The sequence below is a fragment of the Mesocricetus auratus genome, unplaced genomic scaffold (genome assembly GCF_017639785.1).
Source record: "Mesocricetus auratus isolate SY011 unplaced genomic scaffold, BCM_Maur_2.0 Super-Scaffold_4256, whole genome shotgun sequence".
Lineage (NCBI taxonomy): Eukaryota > Metazoa > Chordata > Mammalia > Rodentia > Cricetidae > Mesocricetus > Mesocricetus auratus.
Genome location: NW_024429182.1, coordinates 33547218 through 33564956, shown reverse-complemented (window position 1 = coordinate 33564956; position 17739 = coordinate 33547218).

Below are 17739 nucleotides of genomic sequence, written 5' to 3'. Positions count from 1 at the left end.
CACCCCAAGAGAAAACAGAGAAGGGAAACCCTCCCCATGATCAGAGCTGTCAAGAGTAGACCCATTATCATTTCATATGTAGGGAAAAGCAGCTTGAAGGTAAAGATATGTAGATTTATAGTAACGGGCAGGAAGGGACTGAAAAGAACAAGACTGGAAATCAGTGACTAAGGGGGTCTGAGGAAGAGGTTTGTCATGGAGCTCTAAGAAAGAACACAGATGATATACATCTCTGGCTTTTATATTAATGCCCATCAAAAAATTAAAAAAAAAATCAATAGATATGAGGGGAGGGAAGGCTCAGCAGTTAAGAATACATAATGATTTTACAGAATCTGAGTTTGATTCTCAGCAATTATATCAGCTAAAATAAATCTTTAAAATGTATCAACTGCCAAGAAATCTATCAACAGCCAGAATGCCATATGCTGTACATGGACATAGCTTTTAAGGGTCATTTTGGTGTTTCTACTGTAGAACAAGAACACATTGACCATGTAGCAGAAATGGAAGCTTTGCAAAAGTCCTATACACCTCTTCTCCTGCTAAGGATTGTATAACTACTGCTGAAAGCCAATCAATCTACATTTGTGACCTACACTGTGCCATCAATATGGCACCATCCTTGGGAGATTACCCAGATGCTCCACAATAGCCTTTGTGTTCTGGATCCTGTTCACTCTGGAGAGGTCAATGACTTGGCCTCCTTATTCCCAGTGTCTCTACCATCTGTGTTGGGCATACAGCATGCTTCATCCATTGGCATAATGTTCTGCCACACTGCCTTGGATCAATGTATATTATTTATGGTAAGAGACATGAAAATTGATTCATAATTACAGGCTTCACTGCTTTTATCGTGAACTCCATCATCCTGAAATTTTTGGAGCCCTTTTCCACTTCTTGATTTGGATGAAGTGTTATCCCATAAAACATGAGTCAGCAAGCTGGGACCTGTGGTCCAAATTTAGCTTCCTGCTGGTTTGGGGAGATGGAGTTTCACTGGAGCACAGTCATGCACACTTATTTGAGCAAGGAACATGTTTGCTTGGGTGCTGTAATGGTAGAACTGGACAGCTGTGGAAGAAACCATGACACACAAACCCTACATTTTGCCACCATTGTCTATGGAAAGGTCTTCAGGCCTCTGATATAGGATATATTCTCTTATTTGCCAAGGGAGCTGAGTAACACAATAAAAAGTCAAGATGAATTCATCTCTAAGAGGGAACATTTTGACCAATGAGATACAGGAGAGAGAGAGAGAGAGAGAGAGAGAGAGAGAGAGAGAGAGAGAGAGAGAGAGAGAGAGAGAGAGAGAGAGAGAGAGAGAGAGGGAGAGAGAGAGAATTCTATTCAGCTATTCATTTCTCTTGTGGTCTGTCCTCGGAACATACTCTATCTCATGAATTTCTTGTTTTTCTTTTAAATGTTTTGTTGTAGTTGCTGTTATTTTGTAGTATTGGGAATTATACCCAGGACCTCACACATGTTTTGGCAAGATTCCTACTGTATCTTCAGTGTTCTAAATCAGTGATATGAGAATGACTGCTTTAAATCTTTTATCTGGTAATTCTAACATTGGGTCAATTTAGAGCTGGCATCTCCTTTTATTTGAGAATAGCTTTACCTCACCCTTTGTATACAGAGTATTTTGAATTTTTTTTACCCTGCATGTTTTTGAGTGTGAGTCGCATTTTCAGTGAGGCTCTTCGTCATATTAAAATCTTCTGGAGAAAACTGCCTATTCTTTGTTTCCTGAGCAGGTCATGAGCCTGTCCTGCCGTTTGAGGTAGCCAGGTCCAGTGTGATGCTATTTGGATGTACTTCTCCTACATGGCGCTTGGGAAGCAGCTCACTTCCTAACACTGGTGCAGCTCACTTTATGCTCTGCACATGTGTATTTGGGGTGAGCCTGCAAATTGTATTGGGTCAGAAGAGAATCTGAGGAATCTTTCTTTTCATTCTCTCCTCTGTGATAATACCATTGGCTCCTGACAGCATTGTTTACTGCTCTTCTAGCTACAAGCATGGACTTTCTGTGCCTGCTTTCACAGATAAACAAGGGACAAAAAGGCAAAGGAAAATGGCAAGGGTTCCCTCCACCTTCTGTGTACAACACGTGCTAATTTTTCTCATCCTTCTATTCAAAGATATGGGTTTATCTCTAGGTTATATTATGTTCATTGCCACACAGCCTCTGTAATTGACCTTGAAGTTGGTCCAGGGAGAAAATAGGCCACAATCCCAAGGACTAGCCTTGACCATACACCCTTGAGTTCTGTGGCATATGCCTGCTGAAGTTTCCTCATGTGACTTATTCTTCAAAGTTCACAGATAGTCTGAAGAAACAGACAAAGCTCTGAGAGACTCCATCATTTCCCCAGACATCCCCTTCCAACCTATCTGTTAACCATTTGCTTTTCAGAGTCAGAAGGACCTACACATATTGCAGGCTCTTCAGTACCATGACCCTGTGCTGCTGAGTTCTTCCCCTAGTTTTCCTGCCAGACCAACTGGAAGCTCCTTCATGTTAGAAGGATTATAGCTGTCATGGAAGAAGGTGCAAAAATCTAGCAGAAGGATGCACAGACTGGCATGGACAATCTAGAAACTCCTTTGAGTTACTGTAGTAGGATTTCCAACCTTATTGGTGTCCACATGAGAAACTAGTGAGGATCTAAAACAGACACTGTCAACCAAACTTCATTTGAAACAACCTTGTCAGAAGAACCAAGGGCCCGTCAAGGCAAGAGATTCCTGAAGGCTAGGTCAGGTAAGCCTGGGGCGTGAAACAATGACCATCTTTTATTTTCAGATACCGTGGATGGAGGGGTCATTTCCAAAGCTCTAACAAGTAGAGCCCTCTCCTGCAACCCCTAGCATCTCCTTGGAAGGGCTTTATTTCTTTATAAAAATTATTGTTATTATTTATGTTTATGGGTGTTTTGCCTGCCTGTATGTTTGTGTACCACATGCATGCCTGGTGCCTACAGAGGCCAGAAGAGAGTATTAGATTTTCCAACTCTCTACACAAGGAGGCCATGGCAAAAAGTAGGCTCTACTGTGGCAAGGAACTGGTATTCTATGCAACAGCTATGATTATGTCCAGTCTTGACCTATGATCTCCCTAATGCCTATTGCAAAGGACAAGGGGAAAATGAGGCACCAGGGCAAAGGGGCAAAGAGCATGCACTCTGTAGCAAGTAGACCTGTGGTCGTTTACAGTTGAGGAAGATCTGGGTGTGTCTCATCTCTCTCTGAGCCCTGGCTACATTGCCTGCAAAACAGAAGAGTAGCGCTGATGGAGAAGGGCTGTGAGATGAATGTATTGTGCCCCACACCTCCCAAGACCCCTCCTCCAGGCTCTAATGAGACTTCAATTATAGATTATCTTATTTGAAAGGGAGATTTATATCTGCAAATGTTAATTAAACCATATTTATGAAGTATTGCATAGTAAACATTCTTAGATATCCTATACTGAAGACAAGAGTGATTAACAACAGCATGCATTATTTATGAATAACGCAATGTGCATTTCAAAAATGTTTGAAATTCACTCTCTACAAGTAGGCTTGCCTTCCCTGTCTCCATTTTATTGTGTAAGTTATTACTATAATAATCTTTTACATAGGAATATTCTAAATGAAAAGGCCTGGAATTAATGTTTACTTTCATTCGGATTTTTCCTTTGTGTCATTCACTTTTTAAAGTCGTCATAACCTTGATTCATCTTCCTTCATGCCAGGCACCGAGATAAACATAAACAGGCACCTAGTTACTATTGGCTATATTAACTAATGGCAAATGACATGTGAGTGATTATTTCTGGATTCAACTCAAGTACTAATGTAAGTAGAGAAGGAGAACACGCCTTCCAAATTCTAGTCATTTAGAAGCTTTAGATTTCTGGGTAGAACGGTTAATTCACACTAAGATCTGACCACAAGAGAAGTCAGCCATGAGGACAACTCCACTATCCTCCATTTCAGCAGCTGCAGGTTGACAATAGGGAGAGCGTGGCAGTGTGAAGTACGTGAACATCGGGTCATTTATCACTATTTATAGTGGCCAGGTTTTCTTTCTTTTATGATGACACACTGTGGAGAAAGATGGCTGTGAGACTTTGCTGAGAAGACAGGGAACATTGGCCATCAATGAGGCTTCTCATTAGGTGGGCCATCCAGAGTCTGGAGAAGCAGTACATGAATATTCATGAGCACCAGGCTGCATGGGAAGCTCTAGGTACCATGTCTTGTATATTCCTCTCCATTAGAACCCTGGGAGAGCCAGGTAATAAGTGATGCCCCTTGAAGTCTGAGTCCACGTCCAGCACTTTACATTCTCACAATCCAGGAGATACAGGCACCTTACACTTTAAAGTGAGGCTTTCTGGAGGTCGGTGCCTTCCCCATGGGCACACAGCTACTCAAAGCTGAAACAGAATTTAGAGGCACTTAGTCTAACTTCAAAACCTGAACTCAAATGTTCCTTTTTTTTTCAAATATAAATCACTCTTTTCTTATGATAGAAATGAAAAATGCTGATGGCAAGAAGTAAAGCAATGCAGAAAATTTTGCAAAACAAGTATTTATCTGTTTAATTTTTGAATAGGTAATATATTCTCATACCTCAAAAAGCAAAGTTGGCTTTTGAATGGTAACCATGGTTTTTAATCTACTGTGACTCCTCCTGGAGGGCTTTTATACATATGAGGATTTATTTCTCCTTTCTATACTGATGCCAGCATACACAAAACCCCCTGCAGCTTGCTTTCCTCCATTTGACCATATGGTGGAAATCTTTGCAACCAGAGCCTAAAGAACCTTTAATTCATTTTAATGCCTGCATCGTATTTTATTTCATTAATTTCTAATATCAAAATTTGGAACTTACGGAATGGTTCTTGCTTAATAAAGTTTTGGCTTGCTTTCAAATTTTGGCTCTTTGAAACATGCTGGGTGGCGTAACTCCTCATGCAGACAATGACTCTTTACCACCAACTATCAACACATCTGTGGGCTATATTGCTGAACCAGAAACAGTGCCCTTAGCACATACAGCCCTTGATCTCCATGGTCATGTGCCAGTTTCTCCTTTCATTGGCAAAGTTTGTGAACCCTTGTTTCTCTATGTCTCTGCCAAATACAGTTGGCCTTATTTTATTTTGCCAAACATTTGGAGTTTCGACAATTTAATAACACATGGAAAGACAGGTAGTTTGAATTACTTTTATTTTTTTAAAGAATGAAAGTGGTTGGGTATCTTTTTTTTTCTAGACAGGGTTTTTCTGTATTGTTTTGGAGCCTGTCCTGGAACTCACTCTGTAGACCAGGCTGGCCTTGGACTCATGGAGATCTGCCTGCCTCTGCCTCCCTAGTGCTGGGATTAAAAGTGTGCGCCACCACTACCCGGCTGAGGTTAGGTATCTTTTTATCTGTGGAAGGAACAGTCCTTTATTGGCACAAATCTCTTTGCACCCTTTGTTCACGTGCCTTCCTGAATCAGGAAGCTAGATGACTTGCTAGTAGCTCTTCCTAGTTTGTCTCTTCTCTTTTGATATATCATGCTGCTCCCACAGATCTCCCTGTCTCTGTTTCTGTTTCTGTCTCTGTCTGTCTCTCTCTATCTCGTGTGTGTGTGTGTGTGTGTGTGTGTGTGTGTGTGTGTGTGTGTGCTTGTGTGTGTGTGTGTTTCTTCATCCAATCCTCTCCTCTGCTAATGGACATCCAGGCTGATTCATTTCCTAGCTATAGCGAATAAAGCAGTAGTAAAAACAGATGTGCAAGGAACTCTGTGGTAGAGTTAAAGTCCTCTGTGTATATTTCCAAGAGTGGTATGTCAGGGTCATATGATTGTTCTGCTTTTAGTTTATTAGGAAACTTCCATACTGATTTTTTTAGTGGATGCACAAGTCAAGTTTATAGTCTCACCAAGAGCAAGAGTTCCTCTTTCTCAATGATCTTGGCACCTTTTGTTGTCATTCATATTCTTTTTTTAGCTCCTTTTTTGATTTTTTATTATTCAAATTAGAAACAAGCTTGCTTCACATATCAATCCCAGCTCCCTCTCCCTCCTCACCTCCCCCGCACAAATCCAACTCCCTCTAAGCCCCCACCCAAACCCCACTCCACTCTCCAGGAAGGGTGAGGCCCTTCATGGGGGATCTCCAAAGTCTGTCATATCATCCAGGGCATGGCCTAGGCTCTCCCCCATGTGTCCAGGCTGAGAGAGCATTCCTCCATGTGGAACAGGTTCCCAAAGTCCATTTGGATGCCAGGGATAAATACTGATCTATTGCCCCAGGCCCCAACGAATGCCAAGGCCTTCTCACTGACATCCATGTTCTGGGGTCTGGATCAGTCCCATGCTGGCCTCTCAGCTATCAATCTGGGGACCATGATCTCCCACTTGTTCAGGTCAGCTGTTTCTGTGGGTTTCACCTGCCCAGTCTTGACCCCTTTGCTCATCAGTCCTCCCTCTCTGTAACTGGTTTCCAGGAGTTCAGTTCAGTGTTTAGCTGTGGGTATCTGTCTTTGCTTCCATCAGCCACTGGATGAAAGCTCTAGGATGGCATATAAGGTAGTCATCAATCACATTATCGGGAAAGGGCATTTAAGGTAGCCTCTCCACTATTGGTTAGATTGCCTGTTGGTGTCATCCTTGTAGATCTTACTAGTGCCAGATCTCTCCTCAAACCTATATTGGCTCCCTCTATTATGGTATCTCTCATTCTGCTCTCCTCTATTCTTGCCCCCCTGACTCAACCTTTCTGCTCCCCCATGTCCTTGTCTCCCCTTCTCTTCTCCCCCTCTTTTTCTCCCAGCTTCCTTTCCCCTCCCACCATGCTCCCAATCCACTCAGGAGATCCTTCTTTGGGGTACCATGCATCTCTCTTTTAGGGTCCTCCTTGTTATCCAGACTCTCTGGAGGTGGGGTTGTAGGCTGGAACTCCCCTGTTTTCATGCCTAAAATACATATATGAGTGAGTATATACCATGCTTATTTTTTTGTGACTGGGTTACCTCACTCAGAATGGTTTCTTCTAGTGTCATCCATTTGCCTGCAAATTTCAAGATTACATTGCTGCTGAGTAGTAGTCCATTGTATAAATGTACCACATTTTCTCTATCCACTCTTCATTTGAGGGGCATCTAGGTTGCTTCCAGGTTCTGGTTATTACAGACAATGCTGCTATGACCATATTTGAACAGATGTCCTTGTTGTATGAATGTGCACCTTTTGGGTATATGCCTAAGAGTGGAATTGCTGGATCTTGTGATAGACTGATTCCCATTTTCCTGAGGAATATTTATACTGATTTCCAAAGTGGGTGTATGAGTTAGTACTCCTACAAGCAGTGGAGGAGTGCTTCCCTCTCTCCATATCCTCTCTAGCATAAACTCTCATTGGTGTTTTTTATTTTAGCCATTCTGACAGGAGTAAGATGGTATCTCAGAGTTGTTTTGATTTGCATTTCCCAGATGGCTAAGGATGTTGAGCACTTTCTCAAGTGTCTATCAGCCATTTTAGACTCCTCTATTAAGAATTCTCTATTTAGTTCTATACCCCACTTTTTAATTGGTCCTTTGGTGTTTTGGACACTTGCTTCTTGAGTTCTTCGTAAATTTTGGAAATCAGTCTTCTGTCAGATGTAGGGTTAGTAAATATCATTTCCCATCCTATGGGCTGCCTTTTTGTCTTGTTGACAGTGTCTTTTGCCTTATAGAAGCTTCTCAGTTTCAGGAGGTCCCATTTGTTAATTGTCCATCTCAGTGTCTGTGCTACTGGTGTTGTTGTGTTCAGGAAGCGGGCTCCTGTATCAATTCATTCAAGAGTACCTCCCACTTTCTCTTCTAAGAGGTTCAGTGTGGCTGGATTTATAATGAGGTCTCTGATCCATTTGGACTTAAGCTTAGTGCATGGCGATAGACATGGATCTATCTGCAGTTTTCTACATGCCATCATCCAGTTATGCCAGCACCATTTGTTGAAGATGCTTTCTTTTTTCCATTGTATAATTTTAGCTTCTTTGTCAAAAATCAAGTGTTTGTAGGTGTGTGGGTAAATATCAGGGTTTTCAATTCAATTCCATTGGTCTACCTGTCTAGTGCCAATACCAAGCTGTTTTCAGGACTATAGTTCTATAACAGAGCTTGAAGTTAGGGATGGTGATGCCTCCGGAAGTTCCTTTATTGTACAGGATTGTTGTGGCTATCCTGGTCTTTTGTGTGAAGAATTGTGTCAGTATTTTGATAGGGATTGAATTGAATCTGTAGATTGCTTTTAGCAAAATTACCATTTTTACTATGTTGATCCCACCTATCCAAGAGCATGGGAGATCTTTCCATTTTCTGGTATCTTCTTTAATTTCTTTCTTTAAAGACTCAAATTTCTTGCTATACATGTCTTTCACATGTTTGGTTAGTGTTATTCCCAGATATTTTATGTTGTTTGGGGCTATTGTGAAGGGTAATGTTTCTTTGATTTCTTTCTCAGCCCATTTATCATCTGTATATAATAGGGCTACTTATTTTTTGAGTCAATCTTGTATCCTGTCACTTTGCTGAAGGTGTTTATCAGCTGTAAGAGTTCCTGTGTAGAGTTTTTTGGGTCACTATATAAACTATCATATCATATGCAAATAGTGAAAGTTTGACTTCTTCTTTTCCAATTTTATCCCCTTGATCTCCTTTTGTTGTCTTATTGCTCTAGCTAAAATTTCAAGTACAATACTGAAGAGATAATAGAGTGGACAGCATTGTCTTGTTTCTGATTTTAGAGGAATTGTGTTGAGTTTCTCTCCATTTAGTTAGATGTTGGTTTACTGTAAATTGCTTTTGTTATGTTTAGGTATGTTCCTGTTATCCATGATATCTCCAGAACAATTATCATGAAGGGGTGTTGGATTTTGTCAAAGGCCTTTTCAGCATCAAGTGAGATGATCATGTGATTTTTATTTTGCAGTTTGTCTACATGGTGAGTTACATTGATAGATTTTCATATGTTGAACCTTCCCTACTTGATGAAGCCTACTTGATCATGGTGGATGATTTTTCTGATGTGTCCTAGGAATCGATTTGCTAATGTTTTATTGAGTATTTTTACATCAATGTTTATGAGGGATAATGGCCTGTAGTTCTCTTTCTTAGTTGTGTCTTTGTGTGGCTTGGGTACCAAGGTAATTGTAGCCTCATAAAAAGAGTTTGGCAATGAACCTCCTGCTTCTATTGTGTGGAACACTTTGAGGAGTGTAGGAATTAGCACATCTTTGAATTTCTGGTAGAATTCTACACTGAAGCCATCTGGGCCTGGGCTTTTTTTTGGTTGGGAGACTTTTGATGACTGCTTCTGTTTCATTACGGGTTATAGGTCTGTTTAGATTGCTTATCTGCTCTTGATTTAATTTTGTTAAGTGATATCTATCCAAAAAACTGTCCATTTCCTTTAAATTTTCGAATTTTGTGGAGTACTTTTCCAAAGTATGACCTGAAGATTCTCTGGATTTCCTTGGTGTCCCGTTGTTATGTTCCTGTTTTCATTCCTGATTTTGTTAATGTGCATATTCTATCTCTGACTTTTGGTTAGTTTGGATAAAGGTTTGTCTATCTTGTTGATTTTCTCAAAGATACAACTCTGTTATTGATTATTTGTATTCTTTGTTTTGACTTTATTGATTTCAGCCCTCAATTTGATTATTTTCTGGCATCTACTTCCCCAGGATGAGTTTGTTTCTTATTGTTCTGGAGCTTTCAGTTGTGCTGTTAATTCTCTAGTGTGACTATTCTCCAGTTTCTTCATGTGGGCACTTAGTGCTATGAACTTTTCTCTTAGTACTGCTTTCAAAGTGTCCCATAAGTTTGGGTATGTTGTGTCTTCATTTTCATTGAATTCTAGGAAGTCTGTCTTTATTTCTTCCTTGACACAGGAATGGTGTGATTGCTCATTGTTCAATTTCCATGTGTTTATAGGGTTTCTGCGATTTGTGTTGTTGTTGAATTCTAACTTTAAAGCATGGTGGTCTGATTAGATACATGGAGTTATTCCAATTTTTTGTACCTGTTGAGGTTTGCTATGTTGCCAAATATGTGGTTGATTTTAGAGAAGGTCCCATGTGGTGCTGAGAAGAAGGTATATTCTGTTGTGTTTGGATGAAAAGTTCTATAGATGTCTGTTAAACCTAATTGGATCATAACTTCTGTTAGTTCCTTTGTTTCTTTGCTAAGTTTCTGTCTGGTGGTTCTGTTTAGTGGTGAAAGTAGGGTGTTGAAGTCTTCCACTATAACTGTGTGAGGTTTTATGTGTGATTTAAGTTTTAGTAATGTTTCTTTTACAAATGTGGGTGCCTTTGTATTTGGTGCATAGATGTTCAGAATTGAGACTTCATCCTGATGGATTTTTCTTGTGATGAATATGAAATGACCTTCTTCATCTCTTTTAATTGATTTTAGTTTGTTTGATACTAGGATAACTACACCAGCTTGTTTTGGGGGTCCATTTGATTGGAAAATCTTATCCTAACCCTTTACTCTGAGGTAATATCTGTCTTTGAAGTTGAGTTGTGTTTCTTGTATACAGCAGAAGGATGGATTCTGTCTTCATATCCATTCTGTTAACCTGTATCTTTTTATAGGCAAATTAAGACCATTAATATTGAGGGAGATTAAGGATCATTGAGTGTTAATTCTTGTTTGTTTTTGATTTGTTGATGGTGGTGTGATTGTGGAATTACACCACTTTTTCTTTTGACTAGTTGGATTATCTATTGCCTATGTTTTTGTGAGTGTAGTTACCTTCCTTAGGTTGAAGTTTTCCTTCCAGTACTTCCTGTAGGGCTAGATTAGCAGATATGTATTGTTTAAACCTGGTTTTGTCATGGAATATCTTGTTTTCTCCATCTATAGTGATTGAAAGCTTTGCAGGGTATAGTAGTCTGGGTTGGCATCTGTGGTCTCTTAATGTTGGTAGGATATCTATCCAGGACCTTCTGGCTTTCAGAGTTTCCATGGAGAAGTCAGGTGAAATTCTCATAGGTTTGCCTTTATATATTACTTGGCCTTTTTCCTTTGCTGCTCTCAATATCCTTTCTTTATTCTGTATGTTTGGGGTTTTTTTTATTATTATATGGAGAGGGGACTTCTCTTTGTGGTCCACTCTATTTGGTGTTCTGTAGGCTTCTTGTACTTTCATTGTCATATCTTTAGGTTGGGAAAGTTTTCTTCTATGATTTTGTTGAATATGCTTTCTGCACCTTTGAGCTGGAGATTTCTTGACCTTCTTCTATCCCTATTATTCTTAGATTTGGCCTTTTCACGGTATCCCATATTTCCTGGATATTCTGCATTAGGGAGTTGTTGGACTTAAGATTTTCTTTGGTCAATGAATCTATTTCTCCTAGTGAATCTTCAACACCTGAGAATTTCTCTTCTAACTCCTGTATTCTGTTGGTTATGCTTGCATCTGTAGTTCCTGATTGTTTACTCACCTTTTTTAATTCCAACATTCCTTGAGATTGTGTTTTTTTATTATCTCTATTTCAGCTTTCAACTCTTGCACTGTTTGAATTGTTTCTTGCAGTTTTTGGTTTGTCTTTTCTTCCATTTCTTTAAAGGATTTTCTCATTTCTTCTTTGAGGATCTCCATCATCATCATGCAGTTGTTTTTAAGGTTGTTCTCTTCTGCTTCATCTGTTTTGTGATGTTCAGATCTTGCTGGTGTACAGTCCCTAGACTCTAGTAGTGTCATATTTTCTGTCGTTGAATTTGTTCTTGCATTGTAGTCTTCCCATCTCTTCTTTCAGCAGGTACAGGTGGGGGTCTCTTCCTTTCCTTGTGAGTACAGTTCTAAAGTTCTGTTCTGGTGAGTGCAAGCAGGTCCAATACACTGATGGGTCTCACAGTGGGTGCAGATGTGTCTGAGGCACCCCTTCTCCCAGTGGGTGGGAGCTCTGCACTTTGCACTCTGCCTTCTGCCATGAGTGGGGGTGGGAATAGACTACTGGCTTTCTCAGCAGGCTCTTGGTCACTCATCGTCTGGGGGCAAATTAAGTTGGCTATAGTCCCCAAGCCAGGAGATCCCAGAGAGCGTCATTCGTATTCTTGATAACAGTCATTCTGACTATGGCTTTATGGAATCTTAAAGTAGTTTTAACTTGTACTTTTCTGATGGCCAAAGATGTGAAACACTTTTTTTTTCAAACATCAAGTTTAAAGAATCAGTTATAATAATAGAATACTTATTAAAACTATAAGTCAGGTGGTGCTGGCACACACCTTTAATCCTAGCACTTTGGAGGCAGAGGCAGGCAGAACTCTGTGAGTTGGGAGCTAGCCTGGTCCACAGAGCAAGTTCTAGGACATCCAATGCTACACAAAGAAACCCTCTCTTGAAAAACCAAAAAAAATCTATATAAAGTTCTTTAATAGGCAAAATTGATCTGTGTCAATGGCAGTTTGACCATCATTGCCTCTGGGTTGTCACTGGTAAAGAAGAAACCTGTAGGAGTCTACTGAGGCACTGAAATAACCATTAACTTGATCACGGGCATATTTATCTGACCTATTCACTGAGATAAATGCTACTACTACAAGTAAATTATACCTTTGCAGACTATAAAGATATTTCCTAGGATAAGCACTATGGTAATTCATGTATTCATGCACAGATCTTAGATAGTATATCTGCATATGTAAATAAAGGCAGCACAATGTGATGGTAGTGAGCTACCCCAGGTCAGGTTGCATTGACAACAACTTTGGTTCTGAAAATTACTAGCTGTCCTCCAGGTGACAGCCAGATCAACTCAAATTTTATCACTATTAATCTCATAATGGGAATAATAATAGTACCTATCTGGTATGACTTAATGGGATTTAAACTGCCCTGATGTATGTAAAACACTGGACAGTGTCACCTGTATAATTTGAAAGTTATTGATAAATGTCATAAAAGCACTTTACAAAATGGTTATATGTTAGCTCATATTTCAATTACCAGCTTTTAGAGCACTTTAAAAATATTTACTGATATTTTTGTTTCATCTTTTGAGAACTATGTGTCAGTTCATTGGTCCATTTATGAATAGACAGTTTTATTATTTTTGTGTTTAAATGTTAAGTTCTTTATATATTTCAGTTATTACTCTCTTATCTGAAGCTGTTTTCTCATTCTTAGGTCATGTGTTCGCTTCTTAGATAGCTTCCTTTGCCTTTAAATCCATGTGATGGCATTTGTCAATTCTTGGGGTCCTCTTCAGGAACTCTTTGTTTACACCTACATCTTGGAGTAGCTGTTCTGTTTACCTCAAGTAGTTTCAATGTTTTGCATTTTAAATTGAGAGATGTGACCCATTTTAAAATGATGTTTTTGCAGTGAGAGAGCTATGCATTTAATTTCACTATCCTTCATTTGGCTAACCAATTTTGCTATCATTTATTGAATAGACTTATTCTGTGTATGTTTTTGACACTTTTGTCAAAACTAAGGTGGTCACAGTCCTGTGGGCTTATTTCCATGCTTCCTATTATGTTTTATAGACAGAAATACATGACCATTTGTGTGCCAGTACCATGCTTTTTTGGTTACCATGGCTCTGTAGTATACCTTGAGATCAAGTACTATATTATATTTAGTAGTATTCTTTCCACTTGAGTTTCCTCATCTATTTGTATCTTTTTTTAATCTGGACTTTAGGATGGTTTGCTATAATTTTGTGAAGAATTTCATTGGAATTTTGATGGAGAATGTACTGAATTTTTAGATTATTTCTAGTAATACAATCATTTTCACAGTACTGTTTGTGAGAATCCAGGAGTATGGCAGGTCTTTTTAATGTGCAGGATCTCCTTCCATTTCTCTATTAAGTATCTTAATGTTCTCATTGTAGAGGTTTATTCCAAATTTAAGAAAACTACTGTGAATGACATGTATTTCATTAGGAAAGAAATTAGTTCTTTCTTAGCAAGTTTATTATTGACATAAAGAAAAGCTGTTGATTACTGTATGTTGATTTTGTATTCCAAAACCTCACTGAAAGTATTTATTATATTTAGAGGTTTTCTGTTGGAGTCTACTAGTTATAGAAATATGTCCTCTGAAAGTAAAGATGGTGAAACTTCTTTCCACAAATATCCCTTTTATATCTTCCTATTGTTCTATTGCTCTAGTTAACATTTCATACACTATATTGAGTAAGAAGAAGGGCATTCTTGTCTTCTTCCAGTTTTAGAGTAGATACCTTAACTTTTTCCATTTAATACAAAGTGGCCATAAGTCTGTCATAAATAGTCTTTGTTATATAGACATATGTTCACCATATTCTTAATTTCTCTGAATTTTTATTATAAGGAACTTTATCAAATGTCTTTTCTGCATCTATCAAGATGATCATCTGATTTATCCTAAGTCTATTTGATATATTACATTTACTGATTTGCATCTGTAGAACCAAACTTGCATCTCTGGGATGAAGACTACTTATCACAATTTGTGATATTCTTTTTTTTTCCATTTAAAAATTTTTATTCACTTTACATACCAATCACAGTCCTCCTCCCTCCTCTCCTATATCCTCCTCATTCTATCCCCTATCCACTCCTCAGATAGGGTAAGACCTCCCATGGGAAGTTTAAAAAGTCTGGCACATCAAGTTCAGGCAGGACCAAAGATCTTCCCGCTGAATCAAGGCTGAACAAGGCATCCCACCATAGGGAATGGGCTCCAAATATCCAGCTCATACACCAGAGATAGATCCTGGTCCCACTTCCAGGGCCCCCACAAACAGGCCAAGCCACACAACTGTCACCTACATGCAGAGGGCCTAGTTCAGTCTCAGGAAGGCTCCCCAGTTGTCCATCCAGAGTCCACGAACTCCCATGAACTCAGGTCAGCTCTCTCTGTAGGCATATGCCAAATGGATGCTCAGTCATACCACAAGGACACTTGTTCAGCTATGTTCATAGCAGCATTATTTGTAATAGCCTGAACCTAGAAGCAACCTAGATGTCCCTCAACCAAAGAATGGACGGAGAAAATGTGGCACTTTTATACAATGAAGTATTACTCAGCTGTATAAAACACTGACATTATGAAATTTATGATATTCTTAATGCACTCTTGAATTCATCTTGCAAATATTTTGTTGAGCATTTTTTATATCTATGTTCATCAGAAAAATTGATCCATAGTTTTATTTATTTATTTTTTGTTGGAACTTCATCTGGTTTTTGGTACTAGGGTAATACTGGTTTCATAGCATGAATTTTTTTTTTTTGATTTTTCGAGGCAGGGTTTCTCTGAATTGTTTTGGAGCCTGTCCTGGAACTTGCTCAGTAGGTTAGGCTGGCCTTGAACTCACAGAGATCTGCCTGCCTCTGACTTCCGAGTGCTGGGATTAAAGGTATGTGCCACCAACACCCGGCTCACAGCTTGAGTTTAATAGTATTCATTTTCTTTTTATTTTGTGGGAAAGTTTGAGAAGGTTTAGTATTATAACTTTAAAAGTCTATAAAAATTAGCTGGATATGGTGGTTCACACCTTTAATCCTAGCACTCAAGAGGCAGAAGCAGACATAGTTCTGTGAGTTCAAGGCCAGTCTGGTCTAAATAATAAATTTCAGGTAAGTCAAACTTACAGTAAAACCCTATCTCAAGAAGAAGAAGAAGAAGAAGAAGAAGGAGGAGGAGGAGGAGGAGGAGGAGGAGGAGGAGGAGGAGGAGGAGGAAGATGAGGAAGAAGACGAGGAAGAAGAAGACGAGGAAGAAGATGAGGAAGAAGAAGACGAGGAAGAAGAAGAAGACAATTTTTCTGCTCATGACTTTGTGGGTCTATTTAAGTTGTTTAGATTTTTTGGGTTTAATTTTGGTAGATCATGTGTATGATGGTTGACTATTCTTGGTTGTCAATTTAACTACATCTGGCATCTGGAATTAACTACAATTTAAAAATGGATGGCATACCAGTGAGGGATTTTTTTTCTTAAGTTGAAGTAGGAAGATTCACTTCTAATCATGACCTTGAGGTGGCAAGACACACCTTTAATCTGGGTCACTCCTACTGCTGGAAGCCTATATAAGGACACAGAAGAAAGATACTTTTTTTCTTTGCCTGTTTGCTTTCACCTTGATAGCAAGTTTATTCCTTCACTAGCATTAGAGCCTACATGCCTACATCTTTGGAATTCCGGCATCTACTGAAGACCAGCTAAGACATCCAGACTTGTGGACTGAGCAACTTCTGGATTCTTGGACTTTCTATTCATAGCCAACTATTGTTGTATTAGTTGGACCACAGACTATAAGTCATCCTAGTAAATCCCCCATACACACACATACACACACACACACACACACACACACACACACACACAGAGAGAGAGAGAGAGAGAGAGAGAGAGAGAGAAAGAGAGAGAGAAAGAGAGATTCATTCTATTAGTTCTGCTACTCTAGAAAACACTGACTAATACAATGTGAGTTTCAAAATTTTCCCAGGTTTTTGGAAAATAAAATTTAAAACTTCATGATATTCTCTACTGATCTCCTGGATTCCACTGGAGTCTATTGTAACAATTCCATTTTCATCCCTAATTTTGCTTATTGGGACGTCTCCCTCCTTCACTAGTTTGGCTAGAGGTTTGTCATACTAAGCTTTTCAAAGAACTAACTCCTGCTGATTCTGTGTATTGTTCTTTTAGTCTCTATTTCATTCATTTCAACACTGATCAATATTATTCCTTCCCCTCTATTGGCTTTGGGTTTGACTTTTTGACTTTTAGAAGCCCAGGGTGCATTATCAAGTTATTTCTTTAGGCCTCTGATTTTTTCATGTGGACACCTATAGCTTCAATTCTCCTCTCATAACTGCTTTGGCTGCCACCCAGAGGATCTGCTGAACCATGCTTCCATTGTCATTTGGTTCTAGGAAGTTTTTTTTTTTTTTTAGTATTTTTTTTTAGTATTTTTTTTTATTTTCCAGTTTAAATTTAGATAAGAAACAAGGTTGCTTCACAAGTCAGTTCCAGATCCCTCTCCCTTTCCCTCCCCTCCTCCCGTGCCCTCCCCCCCAATCCCCCCTTTATCCCCTCATTCCCCCAGGGAGGGTGAGGCCCTCCATGGGGGTATCCATAGTCTGTCATTTCATATAGGGCAGGGCCTAGACCCTTCCCCAAGAGTTCAGGGTGAGAGTGCACCTCACATTGTTCTATGGGAGTCCAAAGTCCGTGTGTATACTTGGGATGGGTACTGATCTGCTGCCCAAGGCTCAATAGATTCCCTAGGCCTCCTCACTGACACCCAGATTCAGGGGGTCTTGATCAGTCCCATGCTGGATTCCCAGGCTGATGCCTGGGATTCAAGAGTTAACCTTTGTCTGGTCAGCTGTTTCTGGGGGTTAAACTAGCCCAGCCTTAATCCCTTTGATCATCAGTCCTCCCTCTCTGTTACTGGCTTTCTTGAGTTTAGCTCAGTACTTAACCGAGGGAGTCTGCCTCTTCTTCGATCAGCCACTAAATGAAGTTTCTGTTTCCCAGACTCTCTGGCCATAGGATTGTAGGCTGGCACTCCCCAGATCTATGTCTAAAATCCATATATGAGAGAGTACATGCCATGTTTCTCTTTTTGTGACTGGGTTACCTCACTCAGGATGGTTTCTTCTAGTGTCATTCATTTGCCTGTGAATCTCATGATTCCATTGTTTTTTTCTGCTGAATAGTACTCCATTGTGTAAATGTACCACATTTT